The sequence below is a fragment of the Grus americana genome, chromosome 5 (genome assembly GCF_028858705.1).
Source record: "Grus americana isolate bGruAme1 chromosome 5, bGruAme1.mat, whole genome shotgun sequence".
NCBI classification, from domain to species: domain Eukaryota; kingdom Metazoa; phylum Chordata; class Aves; order Gruiformes; family Gruidae; genus Grus; species Grus americana.
The window spans coordinates 40,219,204-40,246,695 of NC_072856.1; the positions used below are offsets into that span (position 1 = coordinate 40,219,204).

Genomic DNA, 27,492 nt, shown 5'->3' on the forward strand with positions numbered 1-27,492 from the left:
TTCAAATGTAAAAGAAAAAACACGTCCATGTTGCTACTAATCTTACCAAAATACTAAGTTATTACTAATCTGTTAATCAGTTTTATCCTCTTAGAAGCAGGCATAATGAATAAGCTGCTGAGGCAATGCAAAATCTTTCGAACCAAGTTGATATTAAAGCTGAAATCTGCTGAGATCTCCCAGAGATAATTTTTCACAGTGCTTTATACTACCGTGTGGTAAAGAAACAGCGCAGAAGACATTAGCTTTTACTAATGTGCAAATACATGTGATAAATAATAAATACGATAAATTTAATACATCTGATAATTCAAATAATGCAAGTTTTCCTCCAGGAAGTTCTTAAAGATTAATAGAAATATGAAGCAAAACTCATTAATTCTGTTTTCATCAGCCCAGAATTTTTTTTCTACTGACGTGAGAATTTTTTGTAACCTTTTCCTATATAATACACCTATCTGTATTACCATAATGACTCTCTGTTGTTCTAGTATCTATATACATTACAAAAATTTAGTTTATATTTTTTGTAACAAGCTACTTCTGTTAATGTTAAATGTCCAAGTGAGATTTTTGTACACAGATTTATTTCTGAGATGCTGTCTCACAGGTACACTGGAATTAACAATCTACACTGACCTACCTGCTGGCATGTAAAAAACAAAACAAAACAAAAACCCCCCACCCAAAACAAAAAAAAACAAAAAAAAAAAAAAAGAGAGCTGCTGGCAAAAAGAAGGGAAGAAAATAAAGTACTGTTGCTGCTGCAATGATGTAGGAACCCAATCCTCAGTGTTGCACAAGCAATAACTACCTGTCTGTCTTATGGAGGCTAACAAGCTTATCACCACTCCCTTTCCTAATATTTCTCGCTCTCACAGAGGTTCCAACTTCCTTTTGATTGAAACTCTAACATGGAGTAACATAAATAAGAAAAGTTCAGAACTGTTCTCAACTGTACTTAGTCGTAGAGGTACCACTTCTACTTTAGCCCTAAAGAAGGGCTGGCATTATTTTTCCAAACATATCAGTTAACACCAAAAAAATGTTGCCTCTTCCTACCTCAGAAGTCAAAGACTACAGTTTTAAATGTCTTCTGTCTTGTTTTTGAATTTTATAATGAAACAATATAAATTCTTCCTTGTACTTCAGAATTCTTTTCATTTAGCATTGCACATTCTGCCTTCAGCCACCCCTTGCAACAGAGGCTACCTTCGCCAGGCCCAAGCATTTCTTTCCAATAAAGCTTCATCGCTACCACTGGCATCCATACCTTCTGTGGTGTTTCAATTATCATTCAAATTGTCATGCTCTCCTGCTTTAAGGTTTATACTCTTCTAGTCTGACAGTACTTTAGTCTTCCAGCTTTTTCAATGGGCTGGATTTTGCAATTTCCCATACCTAAAGGCAATTGCTACAAAGATGTGATTAATGCTGCCTTCGTTCTTCTGCATTCTTCATATGTGAGTTATTTCATCTGCTTGTACAAATTTAATTATTTTAATAGTTTATTTATATTTTAATAATTTACAATGTTATAATCTACATTTATTTATACTCTTAAAAATAATTTATTTCTAGGTAATTATTTTCACAACTGCATATCTTGCATCTCCAGCAAGTCCTCTGACAACTCCTCCCACAAGCTTATCAACTTTAAAAAGAATCAAAGTAAACCAATACAAAGCAATTTCATTGGGATTGAGGGTTGGGCAGGGACGCATCACCACATCTGCTCATTTGCAGAATCAGGTCTTAACTTTACACTTGAAAAAACGCACACATTGTTGAAGAATGATCTCGTGTTCATTTTTTTAAAAGGCAGCTTTCTGCATTGACATTATCTTAGTCGTCGTCTTCAGTCAAACCAAACTTATAGAAAGACATTGCAATAGCCCTAACACATCCTGCATTTACACCAGAATGAATGCAAACACAGGTGTTTAGCAATACCGATGCTTAGAAGGCAAGCAGCGTTTTGTTATGACTTGAGCAGCAACAATAAGGGATATCAATATAAGGGATATCAATTCTTTTTTTGTTTTCAAGTTTCTTTTTGGAAATTCATTTATTACTTTGGTTTTTTAAGCACCTCAAGCTAAAGTGGTTGCAGTAACATCACAGTTTTTGATTGCCTTCTGATTGAACAGTGTATTTGCTTGCTAAATCTACCCGACACAATACCTAATCACTTGTTGCCAGAAATCCCTCCCCATGGGAACTTCAGTCTTTAAGCAAGCAAAAGGCCAAGTAGTGTCACATTTAAATCTAAGAAAGTGAAAACCAAAATCCAGAGTTTGAATTTCTAGAAAGTGAAATTTCCCGTTTATCTTTTAAGTGAATATGATCTCTAGCACATCACTGGTGCAGTTTAAGGAATATTCATTTTGCATTGGTATTAGTAGACAGTTGGCATTACCAGGAAAAAGCAACCAAACTGGAAACTGCCGTTATGCAAAGTCCTCCCTGTTCTTGTCTCCTGTTCCTCAGAACTGGGTTACCACAGCAACACCTGAACGTTTACACAGCCCTTAACATGATCAATGCATGCCATTGCAGAATGGAGTCCCCCGACACTATATCTAGTAATTTAAGTATCAGCAGACACAAAGAGTTTTAGGAAAAGTAAAACTGATTTAATCAGAACTTTAGCTCAGTGACTAAATGCTTTTGCCTCACAGAGCTAAATACCCAGTGGATGTAGCACACACAGGCTTGACTTTATTCAGCTAACATTCCCAGCAGAATATCTGCAGTAAATTTTAACATCACTCTCTTCAGCCCTCTCTTGTGGCAGAAAAAAAGGTAAACATATAGTTTTATATATATGTGTGTGTGTATATATATATATGTATGCACACAATAAAACTAAACCAATGCTTAATATTTGTAAGCAGAGTTAGGGATTAATTACAGTATCACAGGACTACTACTTTTCTCTGGTAAACCATCTCTTATAAAAAAAAAATGTTAATTCATTACAGCACCTGAAATGTGCAGTAACGTGAAGAAGAAATTACATCTGCTATCCCAATGAGGACAAGTGCAAGTGATACACAAACATTTTCCACATAAAAAACTGTACCTACAAACTCTCTTTATTAATAATCCATTCCAACTCTGGTTGGAACCACCATACTGACAGGAAAATGGTATATTTAGAAGCTTTGAAGACCCTACTAAACACAAAATGGTTTCAAATATATATGCAGCATTTTTCCTTATTTTGTTTTCACAGACAGATGCAGCAATACAGAAGGCTAAATAACGACTGCGTGCATCAGTTTGCTGGGTAGTTGTGTTACAATCTGTGACCAAATAGATATTCAACTTTTGCTCTTTAAATGAACAAAAATAACAATGGAAAGTGTAAATATTCGCCATATCTTCCCAGCTTCACCCATTTACTTCCCCGAAGCCCTATATTAATTATACTTTCTATCCAATACACATATTTCCATCATTTCTGTGCCTAATTACATCAGTGAACACTTCTAAACTTTATTCACATGAAAGACTTATTTTGTTTATAAAGATTTTATATAAAAATACAAGACGACAAGAATGAGCAGAAACAGAGTTCAGTTAGGCAGTGCTCTGGCAAACAAAATCTTTACTGAGGTTTATTTCAAACTTTAATACTAAAATAGAATTAATATTCTTAGCTAGTAATTCATGGAAGTTTTTCTTTTTGTAGATTTGAAAAATTCAAATAAAAAACCCCAAGTATTGCCATCTTCTTATCAGGCAACTCAAAAAAAATTTTCCAACCTGATCATAAATGCATGAATAATGTATTCCAATTAACAATAATAACCTGAGTTTAGAGACAGCATTAGCTCTGCTAGACTGTGCAAAAGCCTTCCTGAAGTCCGCACAACAGCAAGCAGTTTCCATTTTGGAGTCCTAGGATGCAGAGGCCAGTCTTCAAGCAGGCAGCACTGAGTCTCCTAACCAGAACTACCCTGGGACAACACATGCGTCACCTTGAATCAGCGCCATAAAACCTAGAATACAATGTACCGTGTCAAGTGGGCTGACCCAGTCCAACCTCCCTGAGACACCTGCATCTTGAGCCTCAATTTTCCAATCTGGTATGGCAATGCTTAGGTCTGTTACTTCACACAACATAAAAATTTACATTGAATGGGAATATAAATGACAAGAAGTTTGAGCCAGAAGGTTCAAACAAGTTGCCGTAAGAGCAGGAGGAGGGACTGGTAGCAGGGTCCTGCCTAGGAGGCCTAGCTGGGCAGCTTCACTGCAACCTGCAGCTTAGACCCGAGAAGAAGGAAAAGTGGGTAAGGGTCCTTCAGCCACAGGATACTGGAGGAAAGGACTGACTCCTGTTGGTCTGTCTCTGCTGTGTAAAAGCACCACCCCAATGGTGTTTCCTGTTGTCTCTTGCCTGCCACATCTTTAACCAAGCCAGATGCAACATCCCCTCCATTGCACAGCCTGAGCAGAGGAAGGAGAAAGGTAAATTTTGTGAGAAAGCACTTGAGTCATCAGCAAAATACTGTGCCCAGATAACACATCTACCAGCTGCCTGAGACTCCACAATATCAGTCCATACACATCTTGGAAGTCCAGTCCTTTCTCACTTGTTCCACCCACCAAAGCAAATGCCTACATAAAGACACTCACTGAAGCTATGCTTCCACACAGTACTAAATACTCGCAAAGCTAGATCACCAACATTTCATTCTATTACATCCAAGAAATTCTTTCAAATCTAAAGCCATACAAGAGCGCATGGTCCAAGCCTATAGTGTGCACAGCCCCACATCATATCCTTCTACAACACACAAATTTCCACAGGGATTTATGCTGCTTGGCACTTATCAGCCACTGAACAGCATGACAGAGATATGACAAGAGAACACTAAGCTGTGAGGCTTGCTGGGACCCCTTTGGAAGGCTGGACTATTCAGAGTGCATCTGATGTACGTAGGATCACGTCCATGCTGCATCTAGAGGTGAAACTCTACCTGTTGAACTCTGTTCTCCATTGGCCTTCCTAAGGGAAGCACTTAGAACACATTGTTAACAATCAGTGAGACAGGATGATGGCGTGAAGCATGGAACACACCAACACAGAACCATTCAGGTTGGAAGAGACCTTTGGAGCCCATCTAGCCCAACCTCCTGCTCCAAGCATGATGGTATCGACATACCCTCTATATCCTGATGGACCATCTGGTCCAAAACCAGTGCTGTAAAACCACATATTAACCTACATTGAGAGAATTTTTAAATAAAAATCTAGCACCTTTTTAACATGCATTTTGTTAAAACAAGACAATGACATATTTGCATAATATTAGATTTCACTCTAAGCCATTGTTCCATTATAACCTTTCTGTTTTCATTGGTAGCTGGGGAATGCATTTCTTACACCTTTTTTTCATGTCAATGATATAGATTATACACCTCGGCAGCCAAAAAGATTTTAAGTAAGTCCCACAACAGTATGAAATACCTTGGAAGAATAAATTCAGTTCTTTTAGCCAATAGCAGTAAACATGGACTTTCAAAACACAAGCTTTTAAAGCTGAATACATGGGCAACACAATGTAAATACTTTGGACATTAAAAGAAAAATCTATTTTTCTGATTTCCTTCACTTACCAATGTCCCCTCTCAATGGTCTGACAAATGATAAAGTGTTTTCATTGTTTTTAAAAGTGCAGTCCAACACAAATTATGTACTACGTTGACTAACTTCCCTGTAATCTTTCCCACTGTATTCTTTCCTTACGGACTTTAACTTACTATTCTAACAAAATCAAGTCATTGAAAATATCAGAAAAATCTTTATGCCAAAGTGATGGACAGAGACTAAAATATATCTTTTCTCTGTAGCAGTCCTGAAAAAAACTGCACTATCTTTATAAGTATATTACACTACCACTATCTTTATAAGTATATTACACTACCAAATCTAGAATTTGCCTAAATTTTTAGGAGGTTTATTAAATTTAAGGTGGCCATATACTAACCAGGAATGTTTTATCATCAGTCACCCCATTCCTTAGATATCTGCTATGGAAAAATCAGCAGCAATTTCTGAGTGTTTTCATGCAAAGACAAAGTACACCTGAAAAACATACACTCATAATCCCCATAAGCAACGCAGATGTCATTAAACGTCTCTTGTAATGAAAAGGATTGCAAATTGAGAGGTTAAATACTGCTAACTCAGAAGTGTGAATAAATGACATATTGTCTAGCCATATATCAAAACATACAGATGTTTTCAAGGCCCATGGTCTGACATCAGAGGCTTCTGAGAAAGAAAATTTACATATGTAATCTACAAATCTTTAAAAAAAAAAAAACAAACCACAAACAACAACCCAAACCAACCAACCAAAAAGCCCCGCAGTCTTTTCTCAGGGGCCTATGGTTTAAAGTTTTTGCTCAATCTTAGTATCATATCAAAAATCTTATCTTGTATTCAGGCTCTAAAACTGATAAAAGAAAAACAAATTGCTAGAAGACATTAATAAAGAAGCACTGTGTAAAATGTTTAGTAACTTGGAAAGTTTTAATAAATATTCATGTTGGACTATCCCCTGCCACAACAAAAAGAAAAAAACATAAATATGCTTTCAGCATAAAACAATCATTAATTTCAAGTGGTACTTAATTAGTGAGTCTGGAACAAATTTACATAAATTGTCATTACAATATAAAGCACATTTATTTCAACCTTCTAAGTAAAGCTAACTGTGGGCAAATTAAGGGTTTGACCATTCTGTGTCAGCACGGTGGTTAACGCTTTATCTCCAAAGTTTCAGTTACCTGACCCTGTACGTTCTGCAAAGACTCACAATCCTATCTAGCAAAACCAGCTACACATTCACAAAAAATTCCCAGTGAACTAAACATCTTTTAACAGAAACAGTAATTTTAGCAACTAATTATGATTTTGTTGGTTGTAATTTTAACAAAGTTTGCATTTAAAAAGCTGACGTGATGCTAGGTAATTCCCATGTGTTACTCCCTTATCCAGGATAATTTACCACAATGGATTTATGGCCCCACAGCGCAACGTTCGGTTTATACTTGCTAATGTTACCAGATGGAGGATTCGGACATGCTCTGTATTCTAGTATCTGAAGCATTTTATGGCACAGTGTTCACAATCATTTTAAGTATGTGAGAGGAAACCTGTGTTTTCCATTTTCTGGCCTGCAACATCGGGCTACCTCTTCCACCTTCCCTGACATTTTCCTTCTTACTAGTCCATTACCAATTCATTAACAATTAGGCAGAGCTTCTCCGTGCTGATTTAGCATCATATGCTGCATTTTAATACAGTTTACCAGAACAGCCCTCTTCTTCATAGCTTATGTCATTGAGTCATGCCCTCATCTCCATCCCTGCTGGCATCCACCAGGACTACTGCTGCTATGTGCCTCAACCAACTAAATGTTTTACCAAACAGTTTCTGCACTACATTGCAAAGACAATATACATCCATGCAATATATACCGTTCGGTTTCATTTCTCAGTTTTATTAGGTTTAAATTTCAGTTATGATACCAACCCATATTATGAGTATCACTGGAATACTTCAGGAGGATATAAATTAATAATTGAAGGGTAGCATCTTTCCAAACACAAGCATAGATAGGAAGCATGAAAACTCAGAGTACAGTTCTTCCATTCTTTGCTGATCCACAGGCAGCAAAAGACCACATGGAGCAAATAACAAAGTTGGAAATATAATAAACTGCCTGAGAGTTGTCATCTCATGAAACCTGCCCTTACTTTAACTCCTACATTGCAAAAAGCAGCACAACATTGCGCTTGTTTCAGGTGCCCTCAACTTTTTTGTCCCAAGACATTATTTTACGAAATACTCTTAAAGAGCTTATCATATTAATCTTTATTTGGAAGTACGTGTACTATGAATTATTTAACTTATTACTGCATGTGACAAAAATCCAGGTTTCATCTTTAGTGAACTTATCAGGAAAAAGAAAAAAACCACAAAACTAAACATACCCAGAAGTATAAACACCCTCCCCCAAAACTAAATAAACGACAAATCTGATCTATTTCATAAAATTGTTTGGGATTTTTCACTTGCTTGGGTTTTTTTCTTCAAGTGTATCAACTATTATATCAAGACAGCAAAGCTTTAAAATAAAGTCAAAGCTTGGAAGAAAAGTAGGATCCACCACAAAAAAACACAGCAAGCCTCCAAAAGAGAGTGACAATTTAGCAACATGTTCTAGGCAGTGATTAATAACAATTTACTGTGAGCTTTCAACATGTGAGTGGCTAGCTTACTGCCTGTACTTTGTCCTATAATAAACTGACTCAGAATTTTGTCATTTGTTTCCTCATAAAATTTTCCATTTTTCATCCAGCACCAAGGACAGCCCAAAATTTGATAAACTTCTGCCAGATTTTGTATACAAAATTCCATCTTCGCTGACTTATTTTCACCTCCTGTACAGCTATGCAGATTCTGCTATAAATGTAAATGTATCTTGTGACAGTTTTACACTTTGGCAGATTGCAAATGCTGTCAGATTAGACTTGGTGTCTTTATTAAAGTAAATAAGTTACAGGGAATCACTATAGGAAAGGGCAGTGGGGATAAAAGCCCACATTAGTGCTTGATGCTGAAGCTCTCAGCAGCTGAACATTCATGCCTAAAGCCTACGTGTTGCTGCTCATCATATTAAAACCCTGGTTTACATAAAGTAGTGACATATCTGACTTTTGTTTTTATCCCTGTACAAAGGCTCCAGTAGTTCTCCATCAGATATAGAAAACAGAGAAGAAAAAAAACCCCAACCCACATATAAAAACATCCATGCATGCAAGAGCAAGAAGTGGTACTAGGATCATAAGCAAACTATCCTGGAGGTCGTTCTTCTTTCTTTTAATACCAAACTCATTGTTAGCCCACAGCTGAAGCTCTGAGAATATTCTTGCAAACTGGCAAATTTTGTATCACTTCGGATTGTCATTAAGATTATGACAGAACAGCAACAGACAGGAGACAATGCAACCTCCTGTGACAGCCCCAAGTATTAACTCTTCAATGGGTTAAAGGCAATAACAATATAAAAAGAATGAATATATATATGTGTGATATATAAAAACACTAAACATCTTTGGTGACAGTTTTCTATTTAAGTTCAGGCAAAGTTGTATGTAACAACTTCAAATTGGTGCTTAACGGTGGGGGCTATGAATGTGTTCCATGCACTTACCACCAATACACTCTCACATTTAGCGTCACCAAATGCTGAGGAAATCCCCTAAAACCCACTGGGAGTAACAAAATCTCCAGACTTAAAATATGGACAGAAGGATGAATGTATTCAGAAATTAGTTTCCTACACTTTTTAATTCCAGAAATGGTTGTACAGGCACACAGCAGTGCCTGAGGAGAGATCTACACATAAACAACTTTGGAACAGCAATTATCCAAGAAGGTCACATTAGGAAAAAAAGAGACTTGTGAGTATGTGCAGTATGGAAGGAAAGGGGGACAACTCAGTATTTGCAAATACTTCATGCCTCTTATTCCCCTCTACTGCTGTTGCTTGGTTTTGCCTCCCCCCCCCCAACACTTAATATGGCTTGTTTCCCACACAAAAATAATTTTCAGAGCTCTTAATTTGTTTGTACTTCATGTATTTGTACACTAGCTTAACATTTCTTACCACCCGATTCTCATCTTACACAACTCTTTTCCGTTCTGCTTTTACTTCTCTTCTCAGAATTCGTTCAAACAGTTGCCCTCCCTGACCCGGTTCCTATCATTTTACCTCACTTAGTAACTCTTGAGCTCAATTTTCTTCTGTTCTCCACAAAAAGACTATGGCAGATGGAACTGCCATGCTCCAGATGCAGGTAGGTCCTCATACTATCACTAGGCTCTTTAACCCCCTCACCATTTCACCAAAGAGAGCTGCAGCACCACCACAGCTTCCACAGCCAATATAGCTTCCTGCATTTCCACTTCGCAGAACTAATCATTAGCAGGAAGCTTTATCATAGCATCATAGAATGGTTTGGGTTGGAAGGGACCTTAAAGATCATCACCCTGCCATGGCTGGTTGCTCAAAGCCCCGTCCAACCTGGCTCTGAACACTTCCAGGGAGGGGGAATCCACAACCTCTCTGGGCAACCTGTTCCAGTGCCTCGCCACTCTCACAGTAAAGAATTTCCTCCTAACATCTAATCTAAATCTACCCTCTTTTAGTTTAAACCCATTACCCCTTGTCCTGTCACTACACTCCCTGATAAACAGTCCCTCTCCATCTTTCCTGTAGGCCCTCTTTAGGTACTAGAAGGCTGCAATAAGGTGTCCCCGGAGCCATCTCTTCTCCAGGCTGAATAACCCCAACTCTCTCAGCCTGTCTTCATAGGAGAGGTGCTCCAGCCCTCTCATCATCTTGGTGGCCCTCCTCTGGGCTCGTTCCAACAATTTCATGTCCTCCTTCTGTTGGGGGCCCCAGAGCTGGATGCAGTACTCCAGGTGGGGTCTCATGAGAGTGGAGTAGAGGAGAAGAATCACCTCCCTCAACCTGCTTGTCAAGCTTCTTTTGATGCAGCCCAGGATACAGTTGGCTTTCTGGGCTGCAAGCACACACTGCCGGGTCATGTTAAACTTCTCATCTACCAACACCCCCCAGTCCTTCTCTTCAGGGCTGCTCCCAATACATTCTCCTCCCAGCCTGTAGTTGTGCTTGGGATTGCCCCAACCCATGTGCAGGACCTTGCACTTGGCCTTGTTGAACTTCATAAGGTTCACACAGGCCCAGACCTCAAACCTGTCATGGTCCTTCTGGATGGCATCCCTTCCCTTCAGTGTGTTGACCACGCCACACAACTTCGTACAATATAAAGTAATATAAGCTAGATGTAGTATATGTCTTTGCGAGATTAATTGCACCTGTTTCCAAATTTGTGTACTAGCACATGCTGTGCTCAAAATTACAGAAGAAGAGCTTGAGAACAATGAGAACTTCCACTGTGATTTAGAAGAAAATCATGACATCCTGCTCTGCATTTTTTGCTACTACAGATCCTTGCTTTCTAGTAGAGAACTGAATTGGGAACCTTGCTGATAGTTTGATCGAAGATGCTTCAAGTCATCCATGCAAATTCTTCTCATAGGAGAATCCTGCTGTAATTAACACAAGAAAGGAATCTACAGAAATCTTCCGGTATGGCAGAAACATTGTTCTACTGCTTATGTTATCCCCTTATCCAGCAACAGTTAAGGCATGAGTCAGAAGGGATATCATCTATTAGTCTACCCAAGGAGCACAATGAAAGTCACAAAACTTTTTGCAATGTAACATAATTGCAAACGGTGCAGTTTTTATACAGTTCTCCAAATAACAACTTACTTCACTGAAATACAACAGTTTTCATAACAGAGCCAGCCTACCTTAACATACACCTTCCTATCAACTGCAGTTCTTTTCTATATCGCAAACATCTGGCTACTGTTGTTCTCAAGCAAGGAACCGTAACCTGTTGATTTTCGATCAAGAAAATCTAATTTTGTTTAAAAATATACTGTTTAATGTTCTGAGAAATATCAGGTGGAAATTATATCAAATTAGAGAGAAGTCTATGCTTGGTTCAGACACTAGTCTTGATGTTGTATACCTAAGCAAAACCAGACATGACCTGCATGAAAACAAGGACTTTGTAAGAACACGTTGTTTTAATGCCAGCATTCAGGCAGAGCTACAATTGCCATCAACATTAATTCACTCTAAGCGAATGACTGGACAGGAGGGAAGAACTGGGTGAAGTCACTTAACAGCAGACTTTGTCACTGCTCTAGCCAAATGAGTTCTCCAATGAAGCTAGAAAGAAATCAGCTCTCACTCCATCCAGCTTTTTGAATTCTCAAATATTGTCTCTCTCTGCAGCTGAATAAACCTCAGACCTTAAGAGTTTTACAGAAAGCAAAACACATTTCACACCCAAACAGCCAACAGCTACTCATCAGCACACTTTCAGGGGGTTTGACAGCCCATGTTTTGGCCCTAGTGCTCCCCACCTCAAATAACAAATTTCAATTTGTTACTATATTCCCACAGTTTTTCTACAGTGCAATTCCTCCTTGTTGAGCACCATAAATTCCTGGCTTTCTGTTTTCACTTTAAAAAAAGAAAAGGGAAAAAAAAAAACCACCAAAAAACCCCCACAACCCACAACACAACTCTGTCTAAATCAGTGTAAAAATATCCTTAAAAACAGATATTAGAGTGAAAAACCATCTGTCAATTATGGCACAATAACAGTTTGTATTGATAACTGCAAATAACAGTTCTGCTTTTGGGTCATTTTTCACACATTTTGATGGCTTCTATCACACACACTGGCAGGCTCGAAAGTTGAAAGGTATGATAGCGAAGCTTTAGTGAAATCAGAGCCATCTTTCATTCTGCAGTTTTAGGCCTACTAGAAACAATAGTAAGTGCTGTTCTCCTCCAGCAAGTTCATCTACTAACCAGGAAACTGCAAGCAATCTTACTGAAGTCCTGCTAGTCTCAAACTCATTTTTAGGTACAAAAATTTTAAGCCATTGTGAATATGATAGGAGAGGTTTGGGGTTTTATTCTCAGTAGTAACTTCATTTGCAATCTAATTCCCTTAAGAGCTAATACAGAAAGCTGAACTATACTGTCAGCCATTTGCTAGCAAGAGGGCTGGCAAAACAGTTCTTGAACCGAACATAAACAGGAATTTTAATTATTTTAACTTCAATATTAAATACACGTATAAGTAAAAATGGTCATGGAATAGTTACCAGATTTTAGACTGTAAGTTTACTATTCACTCAGTAATAACATTAAGAACCTTATTTAAATGAAAAAATCAAACCCAATGTTGGTGAGCATCTTTCATATTTCAAAGCAGTGACTCTAGCCAATAGCTAGATTTTCTTAAAGAAAAAAGCCTATTTGCTTTGCATAGAATTTTTCTCTTTGCAGTGAAAAATCTGAAATATGTATGTACTATAAAAAATAAGAAGCCAGAAAATTCTGAACTGGAAGGAAACCACATCTATAAACATAAAGATACATAGTGTAGAATAAAGAACTACTCTTAGTTTTCTCCACCAACAACTCACACCAATTTAGTGTCATAATCCAGATTTATACAAAATGTCCATACTTGTAACCAGTAACTGTGAACCAGTGCTGAAAATCAACTCAGTGAATCCAATTCTGATCATTCCTTGACTCTACATCTACCGGCATCTAGCTCACAGATTATACTCACAGTCACTTTTCTCCCATCAGCACAGAAAGTGATCCAGTTTTCTGGATGAAAGATTTAAATAAATAATGCAGAGTTGTTTAACGCAAAGTATTCATTACACTTGAGATGAAGAGCTCAGTCAGCAGCAGATCAAATTTAGTAACTTCAACAACTAACACAGTGACTGTATTAACACCGTCTTTTTACCGCCACAAGTTTAAGAATGTGATCGATCTGGTATCATTTATTGACAATCATCCATCTAACTTAAATACCAGCCACGAGTGTTTGCACCTTAATATGAAAATATGATAATCTATAACAGGATTCCTTCTGTAATTTCCAATTTCACAGTAATAATTCATTTTAAAAATAACTAATACCCCTCCTTTAGAAACTGCTGTCATGTTGATAATCCTTCAGTAAATAAGAGTGCAAATAAAATCATTCCAGTAAAAAAAAAAATACAAAAATCTTACAAGAGCTTACAAAAAATTACCCTCAGTAGGCAAAACCAAGGAAAAATTTAGCCATAACCGGATTCAGTAAACTGTCTAGTTTGTCTTATTAGTTATATAGCTAGTGTTTATGCAGAAAGTATATGAAAATTGCACATCAGCACTATTAATTACGCAGTAATGCCAGGTTTTTCCTTTTTCTTCAAAAGCCCATTCGCACCTGAGAACATTAAGCACATTTTTCTCCATTACCATTTCTGTTACACAATTAACATTGAGCGGTGCAATACCAAATGTCTGCCTGTTCTCCCCGAGCGAGCTTCCCAGCGTACACTGCAACCAGCAATCAGAACACGCACAGTTGGAAGTCAGCGCTCAAGGCACTTCAGTAGTTTAATCAATCCATGTGCATTTTAAGTGAGTTATCTGCAACAAGAATGGTGGTGTATTCCCAGCAGTGGTTACAGTGTTATTCTAAGCAAACAACAGAGAGCAAAAAATGTTTTCATATCAGGGAAATGTGAGGTATGGAAAAAATAACAGAATCAATTCTTCTTTTTCTTTTTTTGGTAATATTCTTCAGGTGGATGTCAGTAGTCTGCTAACACTTCATTGCCTCCAATTCCTCTGTGCATTTAACTCATGGTCTGTGCTGGATGTGAAGTTTTAGCCAGCGAAGCCTGTAGCTACTACAAGTTATTAAGATACTTGGTTCGTAGGCTGACAGTACAAACCTGATATATCTGTACCATTGGTTCCAATAACTGCAGCCATGAAAGCGTTGGACTGCTCAACAGTGAAGCTTAGTTTTCAGGATATTGATATTACATAAATTGCAAGCAGTGTGAAAAATGTCTTAGTCACCATTTTGTTTTTGTCTGGAGATTGTAAGTGTTTTTTTGAATATTTTGCAGTGTTCCAGATACTTAGGTGAAAATTCTCCAAACCAATAAGGGCAAAAATGTTAACAGTTCTATTTCATATCATATATAAGTACTCTCCAGTACTTAGAAGGTGATGACAAAGAGGACAGACAGTCCCTCTTGACAAGGAGTCATGTGGAGAAGACAAGGGGCAACAGGTACAAGTTGCATGGGGAGAGGTTCCACCTCAATAGAAATGCTCTCTACAGCGAGAGCAATCAATCACTGCAACAACCTCCCCAGGGTCGTGGTAGAGTCCCTATCACCAGAGGTTTTTGAGATGCGACTGGACAGGGTGCTAGATAATCCCACCTATGCTCCCTTTCCCACAAAAGGTTGGACCAGATGATCTTTCAAGGTGCCTTCCAACCTAGTCTGTTCAATGATTCCATGATATAAAATCTGTGCACTAGAAAAAGAAAATAAAAGAACATACACAAAATATTGTCAGTACTGCTAACAAGCAACCAGTAAGGATTTTGAAATCGCATTATCAGTTACATCAAATGAATAATGCGATTTTTCATGTTTTCTTTGTCTCTAGAGAAGAATAAAATTTTACTATAACAATGTTACTTGACGCTTTTGAGTTTACATACACTGGTTGTTTTCTGCCTGCCAGTCTGCTCTGTAGCTGTTCTCCATCAATTTGAAATGTACTGGAACCATCACGTTCTGCAGGAACCCACTCAAAGTCTACATGTATTCAGTAAGGCTGTAATAATGTAATAACATATGCAGACTCTTTTGACCACACATGATGGAGGACAGGTTCACCGAGATACAATTTTTATTAAACCAAACTAAGTCGGAAAATTAAACCATTACCGAATGGCCTGTCATTCTTGATTTTAAAGATATGTTGTAACATACTCAACTGCAGTACAGATAGCTCCTACAATGAAAGTGAGGTCTGTAGCACTTTGGACTGTTACCAGCTCAGACATAAGCCATTAAAAAGCCGGTTTGGTTTAGCTTTAGCTTGTGTATAGAACTTATTAGAACTCTTTATTGATTTCTCATTGAAGTATCTATGCAACTTACTTGGTTGGAGGTAAATGCCTTTCATCAGAAAAGCCATTTAATAAAAACCTAAGTATTTCTTCAACCTAAATATTTGAAGAGGAAAAGCACACAGCTTTGAACTTGGTTTGCTTTATGTTAACTAAATAGGTAATGCAACAAGACATAGATCCAACAAGTATTGTTTGTTAATAAGAAAAACATTTTAAGGCAATTATTTGAAATTAAACTAAATATATTTTATCCTTATTTTTAAAGAATAACAATTACATGTTACAAATTACAAAAATATCTTTTTATTGAATAAGAGAGACAATTACTAAATTAAAGCTAATTAAAAATACTGTTCCAACTGGCAGTGAAGCAACCTATCTGCCAAAACTGTAAAATTTTGAGTATCCAAACAAACGGAAAGAAATTCTACTTAAAATTTAACTACGTTCATTATTGTCCAAAATTTGCTAATCAGTCCTTGGTGATAACGACTTGTACTGCCCTCCTAGTGAAATAAACAAACAAAAAAGGCCTCTGATTTAGATACTCTTTGTTGTTGACAGAATTCACATAAAGCTTTTATTTATAGACACACACATATGTATATAAAATATTAATGAAGTAACAGTGTTACATGCAGACATTGCCTACTTTGTCTCTTTCACTTGTAAATACATTTTAAATGAGCTAATTGAGACAACACATTTGCAACTGCTGTTGTTTTTTCTCCAGCTTTTATTCACAATTCAAATCTTAAAATAGCTAATCTACAGCATTCTGGGGAAAATCTATGGATACTGTACTTAAAGTGCATTGTTTGAGCATCTGGAAAGCTAAAAATCTACTAAATAGCCAATCCCCTAAACATATGATTAGAGAATAAAAATCTGTCTTAGATCTGTTCATAGAAATGGCTTGAAACAGTATATATCACAAACTGAACTTATTTCTGCTGAATACGTATTTTTAAAAGTATTGATTTTACTTAGTCTTAAATGAAATCTGGTCTGGAAAAGGACATTCACCTCATCAAGTTACCTCTCTGAAAATTTAAATTATTCCTGTTAAGAAACTATTTAGGAAATGTGATTTTAAAATATTAACTTAGCTCCAAGAGGTCGTATGATATCAGTCTGTCTTGGTAATGTCTTTGTGCAACATTTGAATTAGACGCCATTTGTGGGGCACAAAAATATTAATTTCCAGACAGTAGCCTATAGTCAAGGTTCAACTAGTTTTAAGCACTGTTATTATTGTAATAATAACAACACATTACGGGTAGATTGTTTTAAGGTTCTTGGGCTTTTTTTAAGAAAAAAATGTATAATTTAATGTTTTATTCATTTTAAGCAACAATATTATTGAAATTACTATGTTAACACTGAAATACAGCTGAAAAGAAAAACCTCTTCGCAGAGTTCATAATGACAAGATCACATGCATTTTATTTAAATTTTGCTCGCTGGGACAGCCTCATGAGATGCATATCATCTCATTTAAATGAGGACACTTGGATGACAATTGTAAAATTTGACTATAAAATGTAATGACTAAGGTCTAAACTGCATGAACTTACAGACATAATTATTCAGCATGTACCACACAGTATAAGAAAATAAAGTGAGAAGACATATTAATCAAGTTTAAATACAATAGTGTGGTACAAATGACATCCAGCAGGTGCTATAAATAATATTCTACAAGCAGTACAAACTGCTCTATGATCTAGTATTTACTGAAAAATTTCTCAACACATTTAGAAGAGTTCCTAGTCATTTGATATGACTCAGCCTCATCACCACCACCAGCCCGGGAAGGTAAGTACTTTAGAGGTCATGCAGGCCAGTAGGGCAAATCCTAACTTAGGTACTCTAAATTGCATTGTTCTTAAACTTAATTCCCCCCATCAATACGCAAAAGAGCCTAGATTACTTTAGATATCTCTCTTGGGTATGCGCTCCCAACCCTACAGCTGACCCATGTACAGAGCTACATTTCTGCTCCATCAGGATAGAAAATAAGTTAATTGTACTACCATTTATATGCGTTTTAGCTTATTGCAGCTTGACATTACAATATGATCTCTGCAGATATTGAAAGAATTAACTTCACACTAAGAAACAAAAAATTAAATTAGCCTCAGAAGAGCAGCTATAGTTTTGAAAGTCTGAAGAACACCTTTTTAGTTTTTCCTATGTGTTTTGATTCTAAAACAGTAGTTCTTGGCTTTCATCACACTAACTCCGTGTTACAAACAGACGAAAGCACTGAAATCCTTATCCATCTAATCATAACTGAAGGTAAACAGGCTACCTATATTTAATATGTGTACAAACACATTTTTAAAGAATGTATACAAAAAGATTGGAGGACCTGCTGACTGACTGCTGATTGAATGTTTGCTTGACTGTTTACATAAACCAGGGGTAAAAGGCAGAGGGACCAACCAACCCAAACCAGAAATCTCTTAATTTATGGGTTAACTTCAAGTTCAGTGGCAGCTGGCTTTATTCCCTATGAGATGAGGCCCCTGAAAGAGACATGATTTTCAGGTTGACTTGTAGTATGATTTTATGAACCAATGCTGCAGTTTACCCCATTTCTTTTTAAACATACAAATATCCTCATGATTAAGGTATCTGCTAAGAAGCTGTGAAATTAGCATATTTAGTTTCCATTGAAAACATTAATATGCTAATTGATGAATAGCAAACGAGAAAAATAATGGAGTTCACCTTTGTGTAATCAAACATTCTGGGAAAGACATTCTTTTCTCCTCAAAAATGGAAACAAGGAAAGGCAACGTAGGAATAAGGCTAGCATCAGTCTGCCAATTTAAGTCAAAAAAAAAGAAAAAATGAAATAGATTTCCTACTGATTACCTTTAGCTAGATGTTATTTGCAAATGATATCAAATGTACAAAATTTTAGTTCTGTAAAATACTTTTAATTTTCATGGTAAAATCTGAGAAAGCAGTTCAGATTTTGAATAACAGGTTTAAAATGCAGTATATTTACAATGCAACCTATCAGTAAACAGTATACTCAGTTGCTCCTAGTCCAAATCTAGCAGGACAAGCAATGATGGCTTATACCCTAAATTTCTCAAACTATTCCTTCTAGAAAAGTAGAAAAGACAAGACAGGTATCCATAACACACCACCACATTAAAACCTAGCAAAACATAAGCAGGATTTGGGAAATATCCACAGCATAAAAAAAACCAAAACAGCGAAACATCTTGGAAAATCTCTTCGTAGAGTGGAAAGTTTGCACTGTACAAGTAAAATTAATATTGAAAAACAAAGTCTATTGTCTGAAAAATATAACTGAAATTGACAAAATGTCTTTGAATATGAATGCATACCTTCTTCCTGAATTTTAGCATTAGTGGTAGTTCAGGCAAGAAAACGTACCTTTTACTTCCATTTTTCCACACAAACTTGGTTGACTATTGAGGTTCTCTTCAAGGTTTGGTGTGCCCATGAGTGTGGCTCCCAAAAATAGACCTAGTCCTATACTTTCATTGAACTAAGAAGATCTACGTGGACCAGGCATAAAAACGACCTTGCATATTTATTTCACGTATTTAAGCTTAAGGAAGTCAACAGACAAGTTCTTGCATTGACACAGTAATTCCTTTGCTTAAATTCATTAAGAGACTAGGACTCCAGGACTCTAAGGAACTTGGTCCCTTATCCTTCTATTTCTCCCCAGAATTTGGCTTGCTGTATATGAATGGAAAAAAAAGTCATACACACTATGAACTCCAGTTATAGGAAATCCTGTCTTTGTCTTTCTCTCTCTCTACATATATATATATATACAGATATACATACAAACACATACACACATATACATTTGTGTAATGTTCTATCATTGTACTCTTACACTTCAGGAATCTAGATAGCGTGATCACAGGTCTTCAGCAACACATGAAATGGCTACTCAGATCTATAATTTAGCTATACCTTGTACAGGTACAGTATAATAGGTGTGTACATGAGAAACACCGTATTCCAAAACTATTTTCCAAGGTGAATATGGCCCAGGAGATGTAAAAAAAATACTAATGAATCAAGAACAATAGCATTTGCAAGAAAAAAATTGCTAGGAATGTCATCAATATTTAAGTAATGAAACTGAGGAACATCCAAAATCCTCACTACCTACTGCATCTTCCATCGTTCATAGGGTATGAACTAAAAATACTGTTTTGCCTGACAAGCTAATACTCACTTTTCAAACTTGTGTCACTTTTTAGGAAAGAGGGGGGCTGGAGGGGTACAGGAAGAAGATAAAATGAAAGCAAACACTGTCGTTCGTACACGTTGCTTAGCAATACACCATATGAAACTAGCAGAAACGGTGACATTGGCCCCCGGTTGAATTTACATAAACACCAAACGTGCGTCACTGAAAGAGGTGTGAATGCAAAGTGTCAGGTATATAACCTATAACGACAATAGAAACACAGTAGCACACAGATACCCGTTAGCATTCTACAATCTAAGCAGAAACGTCATTTCTTCTTTATAGTATAGAAATGTTTAAAGCAGCAGTCTTCCCCTTTTATGATTTGGGAATTGATATGAATTAACATTCAAAATAATTTTCTTTTCCTGATAAGTACCATAATAAAAGAAATTAATTGTATTCCTGTAACAATGACTAAATACATCTTTAAAACACATTTTTCCCACAAATAAGCTTTGCCCTCATAGCACTATTTTTTTTTCTACACACTTTATTAATCACCTATTTTTATTCTGAACAGAAATAAAGCTTTAAAATAGTTATATACTACTACTATTAGCAGTAACACTTCTGTAAGCATTGCCCACTGATCTCAAAGCACATGACTGTAGAAAGAGCGAAATACACTTGTCCTTTTTAAAGGTGAAAAAATAAAGGCACAGAGTGACGTAATGACTCAATCACTTACATGAAAGTGTCAGAGTAAAACTTTCACAACAGAGACAAAATATTGAAAGTAATAGTAAATTAATGTCAGCACCTTCTTACCATATTTCACACCACAGTCCATATATAAGGTCAGTCCTATCTACAGCAATATGTCAAAACACAGAGATCAAAGTCTTAGGGGAGAATGACTTATGTTTTATAATTTGTACAGGTTTTCGACATACTTTTAAACACATTATCCACATACACATAGAACAAGTGTGTGTATATTTCCTTCTTCATTAAAATGCAGTCTTTAGAAAACAGTTGAGGAAATTTCCTAGTTTCCTAAAACATAGTATATAAAATAAATATTTTTTTCCAAAGCAGAGAACCAAAATATTTTTTAAATATTCAATAAATAGTATATATTTTTATCCCAGTAATCTGCAACAGCCAAAAGAGATAACAAAGGATACAATAACTTCTTCTTATAATGCCTTATTACTACATAGCCAAACTTCTTCCAAGAACAATTACTTTTCAAGCAGTGATTCAAAAGTTGAAAGGTCATCATATGACACTAATTCTACATTAGATACACTAAGTAAGAATGTAATCTACACAATGAAAAAACAAATATCACTCTCTATCTGTAGATAAAGCTGTTATTTTTTTAAAAGCAGGGTTTGAATTTCATGATAATGAAAATTCATATGGTCTATTTTCACTTACCGGTTTTCACATACATAGCAATTAAACAGCTGAAAACCAAAAAAACCTGCCAGATTGTCTTTTTCAGCTGTGGATCCATATTTGTAAAGCACGTGTCACTGAGTATTCAGTCTGATAAGACAGATGCAATGATTGTGGGTGGGTTTTTTTGGGGGGGTGGGGACAAAGAAATGGATAAAAATCCTCTTCCTAACTGCCCGCCCAGTGTTATTTTGAGTGAAGAACTTCTCAGGGACAGTTATCCTACCACCTTGGAGGCAGACAGCATCCTCACCAGCCTTCCGAAGGAAGATCCCTACCTTACTGCAGAGTAGGCACTCCCTTTATTTCCTCATCTGAAACAGCTGCAATTCTCCAAGTCACTCTCTTTTTTTGATAGCTGATCAACTGAGTTGGAAAAATGATGTAAACTTGAAATATAGTAGGATATAAAAAATGCTGCAATTTGTTGTTGCATCCTGAAACTTTTCTTCCTGAACAATTCTTTACATATACTAATAAACATAATTTTAAAGCAAGAATGTTTGCTAGTGTTTATGTTCAGGTGTACCTATTTCATCCTCCTCTTCTGAATTAGGATGGCTCAAGAGACATAATAAAACTCCACAATTTAGAGAAACATTTGATTTTCTATTAATCAGCCAGAGGAAATACAAAGTGAAAGTAAGAACGTATTACTGAGTTCAACATATTCAAATAATCTCAGAAAAAAAGTCATTACATATAGTGAATTGGAAACTCTTGTTTTCCTGTATGACACAGACTCCCAGCTAGCCAAAAAATGTAAAGAGGCTTTTCATATTCCGTTCAGAAGCAACAATTACAGTAAATATACAGGAGGCTTTTATATATGTTAACACAGTGAGGCATTCCAAGTATTGAGTTTTTCAAAGTTCCTGGAAAAAATTCTGAAAAATCTATTATTCTTGCAATATTTAATTCGGGCCCAAAGAACCCAAGTCATGACGAATTTTGATTGATGGATAACCAAATGATCAATGTTTACATTATGGCTTAAACAATATGTTTTACTTTGCAATTGGGATGGACTAAAAATACACCAAAGGATCAGTTATAGCATCAAATGTGATTGAGATAATTTAACCATGCTTCATTACCTGTCCACAGCTAGCTCATACTAAATCAACCTAAGCAGACTTAAAGTGGTATCTAACACTCAGATACATATGGCCATCATCTTACCCTACTGGTAGCGTCCATCAGGAGGCAGAGGATGACTGCATTTTTTCCCCACGTGAAAACTGTACATGCCACTGTTGAATAGCTGCAAGGATCTCATGAAAGAGGGTGGAAGACAGAGTCGCAACATACCAGAACAACTCATCAGGCCGCATTCACCAATCACTTTATTCAGGCCCATAGTTCCAAAACCTTTTAGTGAATTCTCAGAATGCAGTATAAAAGACTGAGGATGACCACAAGATACAAGAAAACTATCCCTGATGACAGAATGAGATTTGCACACACAGCTCTTGGCATGCTCCAACTGACAAGTATAGACAACCTTTCAAATGGAAGTAGCTCTCTAGCTAAATAAATGCCTCAGGCTCCTTAGGCACAGAGTACACAGACTTACATTTGTAAGCTTTTTTTTTTTTTTTAATATATATATAGCATATAGGGAACTTGCGGGATCCAGAAGCATCCACAGGATCAAAAAGGCATTAGACAAGTAAATAGACCACAGGTCCAAAACAAATCCTAAAATAAGAGTGGATGTGCCCTCTAAAATTCCTAATCAATGATTTGGATTTGGGGGGGGATGGCATGGGAAATAGGCTCATAGAGGGGCCAGGCTTAAGTTGCCTCCTTTAAGAGCTTCTCCTAACTACTACTGCTGGAGACAGGAGTACTTGGCTACGCAAACAGTTGGTCTGGCTCACAAAATTTTTGATGTGCTTAAGTCCTTATGTCCAAGACACAGATTGGCGCAGTATGGAGATCAGGTATAATTTTTTAAAATTGAAAAAACCCCAAAACAAACATTTTAATTGTTCACCACCAGGGCTACAAATGCCACAGCCATTTCAACCCATTGCCTACATTCCTCCCTTATGCAAAAACAAGTGATGGCAACTGAGGAGAAAGGAAATAGAATTTCTACTGCAGGTATTTTGTTTTAAGTAGAACAATGTCGGTAATGGCATGCACATTTTATGTCCTTCGTGAGGCAGGTGATTTTTCAAACTTTCTGCCTTGCACAGAAAGTACTTGCCTCAGGGGATCCAAAGAAAAGAAACTTCCAAGTCCTGCACATATTTGCAGAAGGGACAACATATTTAGTTGCCTAGAAGAAGTAAAGTTAATTGCAGCATGAAGTTCCAGATCATTGGACTGGAAGAGTGATGAATGGACTTGATGTGAGATTATGGGGTTGAATTCAATTTACTAGGCTGCTCATTAGCTTTAGTTACCATATATAAAATGCATTCATTTAAGATATTACTGCTCTTAAGCCTAATGCATGTATTTTTAAATTACAGGATCCAAGTACAAATTAGAACTATTTATGAATATGAATGTGATTAATGTAAAAAAGTATAATTTATAAGAACCATATGACTTAATAGCAAAGTCTTTGCCCTGGAAGTGATTTTCTTCTGCTATATATTCAACGAATGACCCAGGAAAACAGAAACTCTGATCACCTGAACTGCTTATCCACAACCAGTCTGGCAAAAATATTTAATTATAGCACTATCTGAGAATTTTTCCAAATATGAAGTGTTTACAGATATTTTGTAAACATACAATATATCATCACTGAATATGATTACATGGCAAGTTACGGGATGAAAACAGAAACATTAAACATATTTGTCTAGTTTATTAGGTCAATTGGCAAAACCATAAGAAGGGTTTCAGGTTTCCAATCCTAATGATAAAGGACAGAGATCAGTACAAATAGTTTCTATTTGCTTTTTATGTTTTTTAACTAGTACCTTATACATCTGAACATACACAAAAAGATTTTTAAGTTTGCCAAGCCAGACATTTTAAACTTCAGAAGTGCCAAAATTAAGGCTGCCCATGAAAGCTTCATCTGCTTTGCAGGACCATAATACTGGTAGTTGTTACACTTTTGAACCCTCCATTACTCTGTGCCTGTGACTAAATGGTTTGTTTTCTCCTTGCTATTCAGATACAGTATGGAGCAACTTATTTTAAGATGCTGATAATTTTTTTTAATTGAGAAAATGTATTCAAACATTATTTCTTACGTATAATACCCATTGCTATAGTATGTTAGTATTTCCAAAAATATTACTGTGACAACAGTCATGTGAAATAAGATATATGATTAGGTCTGTTTGAATTATCAGTAACCTAGTCAAAGGAAGAGTAAGTAGAAAGTAGTGGTCTCTGCCCAGTTTGATCTTACACATATCTGGGTGGGGTTTTTTCCCCAAAGTACTTCCCGTTACATGTGGCTCACATGTATAATACACACCCAGAAATGCAGGTGGCACATCCTCTGTGTCACAAAATATAAAGAAGGGCTGTGGTTGGAGCCATGACAGGAACAGCACTACAAGATGTAAGTGATAAGGATAATTGTGAAGATAAAGCCACAATAGTTTCCTCCCTTTTGGTCCTTCCCTACACCCAAAATAAATCTGCATTTGTTAACATGGTGTTCAGTTCATTCAGCACTCTGTGTAGTTGCAGCTACAAGCTCCTGCACTTCTGCAAGCCAGGTCTCACAGTTAGAGACTGGATACTCAGAAAGTGATGGTGCAGTGTTAGTGAAAAGTTGCTTGACTTGCTCCACAAAGGAATTTAGCAGGAAGTATGGGGATGAATACAATCCCTAAAAATGGCATCCAACTTTATAAATGATGCTATTATCCCTTTTTCTACTGTTTTTTCCTGCCCCATTCACCACACACTCTTCAAAATTTGCAGCAAATGAAGATGTTGGCAACAGCCTCCTTCACTATTCAGTCCCAGTTCAACCCCAGAGCTATAGTCCCAAAGTTCAAATACATATGTATTCCTCTGGCTGCATTCCAAGTTTTTGTTTAGTTCAGTACGGAGGTATGTGATATTCCTCTTGGCGCATTTCTGCTCATCTTCTGTTCATTAAAGAAATGGGAAATGCTTTCTTTACCAGTGGAACAGCTGGCATGGACCTATCACTTTAGATCTACTAGATCTTCACTACTTGAAGGTATTTGTGCAGTGAGCTGTACAAATGTGATTTCCTGCTCTACTATTGCAAATAAATTAGGACATAGCATGTAAGTGGTTCCAGATACAGAGGTTGTATAGAGAACCAGATGTCAACAGTTTTACAGCTCCGCCCTAGTTGTATTTTCTGCTTTTGTAAAGGTCAATCTCAGGTTGTACATTTTATAGAACATTTCATCCTCAGATTAAAAAAAAAGATATTTTTATAAAAATTAAAAATGGTTGCCTACACTTCATGCTTGATTTCAATCAGTAAACTCCAGTATGTTCTTGTTCCCCAGGTTTCCCTCAAAAAATCCTAGTAACTCATCAAATGCTGGGGAGGGTGATGTTTCATTAGCAATGGAGCCAAGCTCTCTGAAAATTTGTTTTTTTCAATGGTTGTCTCTTACAGCTACACTAGCACATGCACTAATTAGTAAAAATTTACTCTCATATTACTTGTGTCTCCTAAAACTGATCATCTAAGAATCTCTACAGCCCTAACAGAACTCTTGGCTTCCTTGAAAAGAATCCTAACAGTAAAAAGCAAAACCACCAGGTTCCCCAGGAAACAGATTCCTTTTGTGGATACACAATCTGAAGTGCCCTCAAGTGCTTGCTGACATTCAGGGAGCTATGCAAGAAGCATGCATGTGCAAACACGGCATATAGTTGATGGAAAAACAAACACACAATAGCCTAACATTGGACGTGTCTGTGAACTTTTTAATTTGCCACACAACTATTTCTCCAGGCTGGGAGATCAGATCTAAATGACCACTTCCATCCGGTCTCAAGTATTTATTTTATTGTTGCTTAACTTATTTTAAGGAATGCAGGAGACTCTCCTCATCCTGACAGAAATGCAGAAAATCTGTGCCAGTTGCAAACAGGAATAAGGAAGTTAGCTTGTTTATAATCAGTACAAGAGTTGTTCTAAAAATAATTATATTCTTAAGACTTACAGTCAAATCACAGAAAAGTTTTTTAGCTTCAAACTCTAACCAAGGGAGAAGTGCAGCATTTTCTAAATCAGATTAAACCAAATTTGCTCTCTATGGAAAAATGCAGTCAAGATTAAAACAGAGCATAGATTCTGAACTAAAACTGTGCAGCATTTTCTTGCACATTTTTTAGTAAATGATCTCTGCACTTAATTATATCTTGTACATTCCATGAAACTTAATATTTACACTTATCTATGGGAGTAAATTACATCCTCTTAACAAAAAGAGTTGTAAATAAAAATATAACTGATATTGGTTTTTTAGACTCAAGTTTTAAAGGTTTCTTGACCTAAACTGATTTAATAAGTTGAATCTTTGATTTTGTTGCAGAATTTTTCTTCTACATTGTAGTCTTTATGAAGAAGTGACGGTAGACAAACCAATATGCTCCAAAACTCCACACCTAAACTAGACCTGTATTTCTATAGTTAAAAAAATGCCCCTGTTCTCAGTTGTAAAAATAAATATTCCCAAAACATAAATGCATCCCCAGCTATTTTTCTTCATCCAGCTACCTATTTTTTCCTCTAAGTTACCTATTCCAATTTCATCAGTCACTGCTTACTCAACTACTGATTTCTCCTTTCATGACAAGACAGTTTCTGCTTCACTGTTACCCCAAGAAGGTCACGCAAATTGTAATTTTTTTTTTTTAATTGGAGAGAGAAAAAAAATGGGTGCAATCAGAAGTGATTAGAACCCTAGTTCAGATTCCCTCCACATTTCACAAGACAAAGAAAGACCAAATTAGGTTTAGTGTATGATGAGCAAAAGCACACCCCTTCAGCTGCTGCTCTTTTTCACAGACATCCATGCATACTAATATCATAAAAACAAAATGCTAGAGTCAAAGACAACTTCAGAGTATCTGTTTTTTGTTCAAAAGACTTACCACTCTACGCACAAATAACAGGACAGAGAGTCCTAAATTTACATTCTACTGCTATATCATAAGATGTCCAATATACTGAAACATGGACCAATTTGTCC

The 27,492-nt window shown here is 36.5% G+C and overlaps 1 protein-coding gene across 3 annotated transcripts in view; it reads right to left on the reverse strand.

The window, feature by feature from the left end:
• The window catches only part of PRKD1 (protein kinase D1), a 154,706-nt gene that overhangs the window by 96,721 nt on the left and 30,493 nt on the right, over window positions 1–27,492 (reverse strand). The window contains exon 2 of one of the 3 annotated variants that reach the window (XM_054827173.1): window positions 21,601–21,688. The exons of the other annotated variants lie outside the window; for them this stretch is intronic. The gene's annotated coding sequence lies outside the window, so the exon portion shown is untranslated. The remainder of the gene's footprint in view (window positions 1–21,600; window positions 21,689–27,492) is intronic. 3 annotated transcript variants of the gene reach the window in all.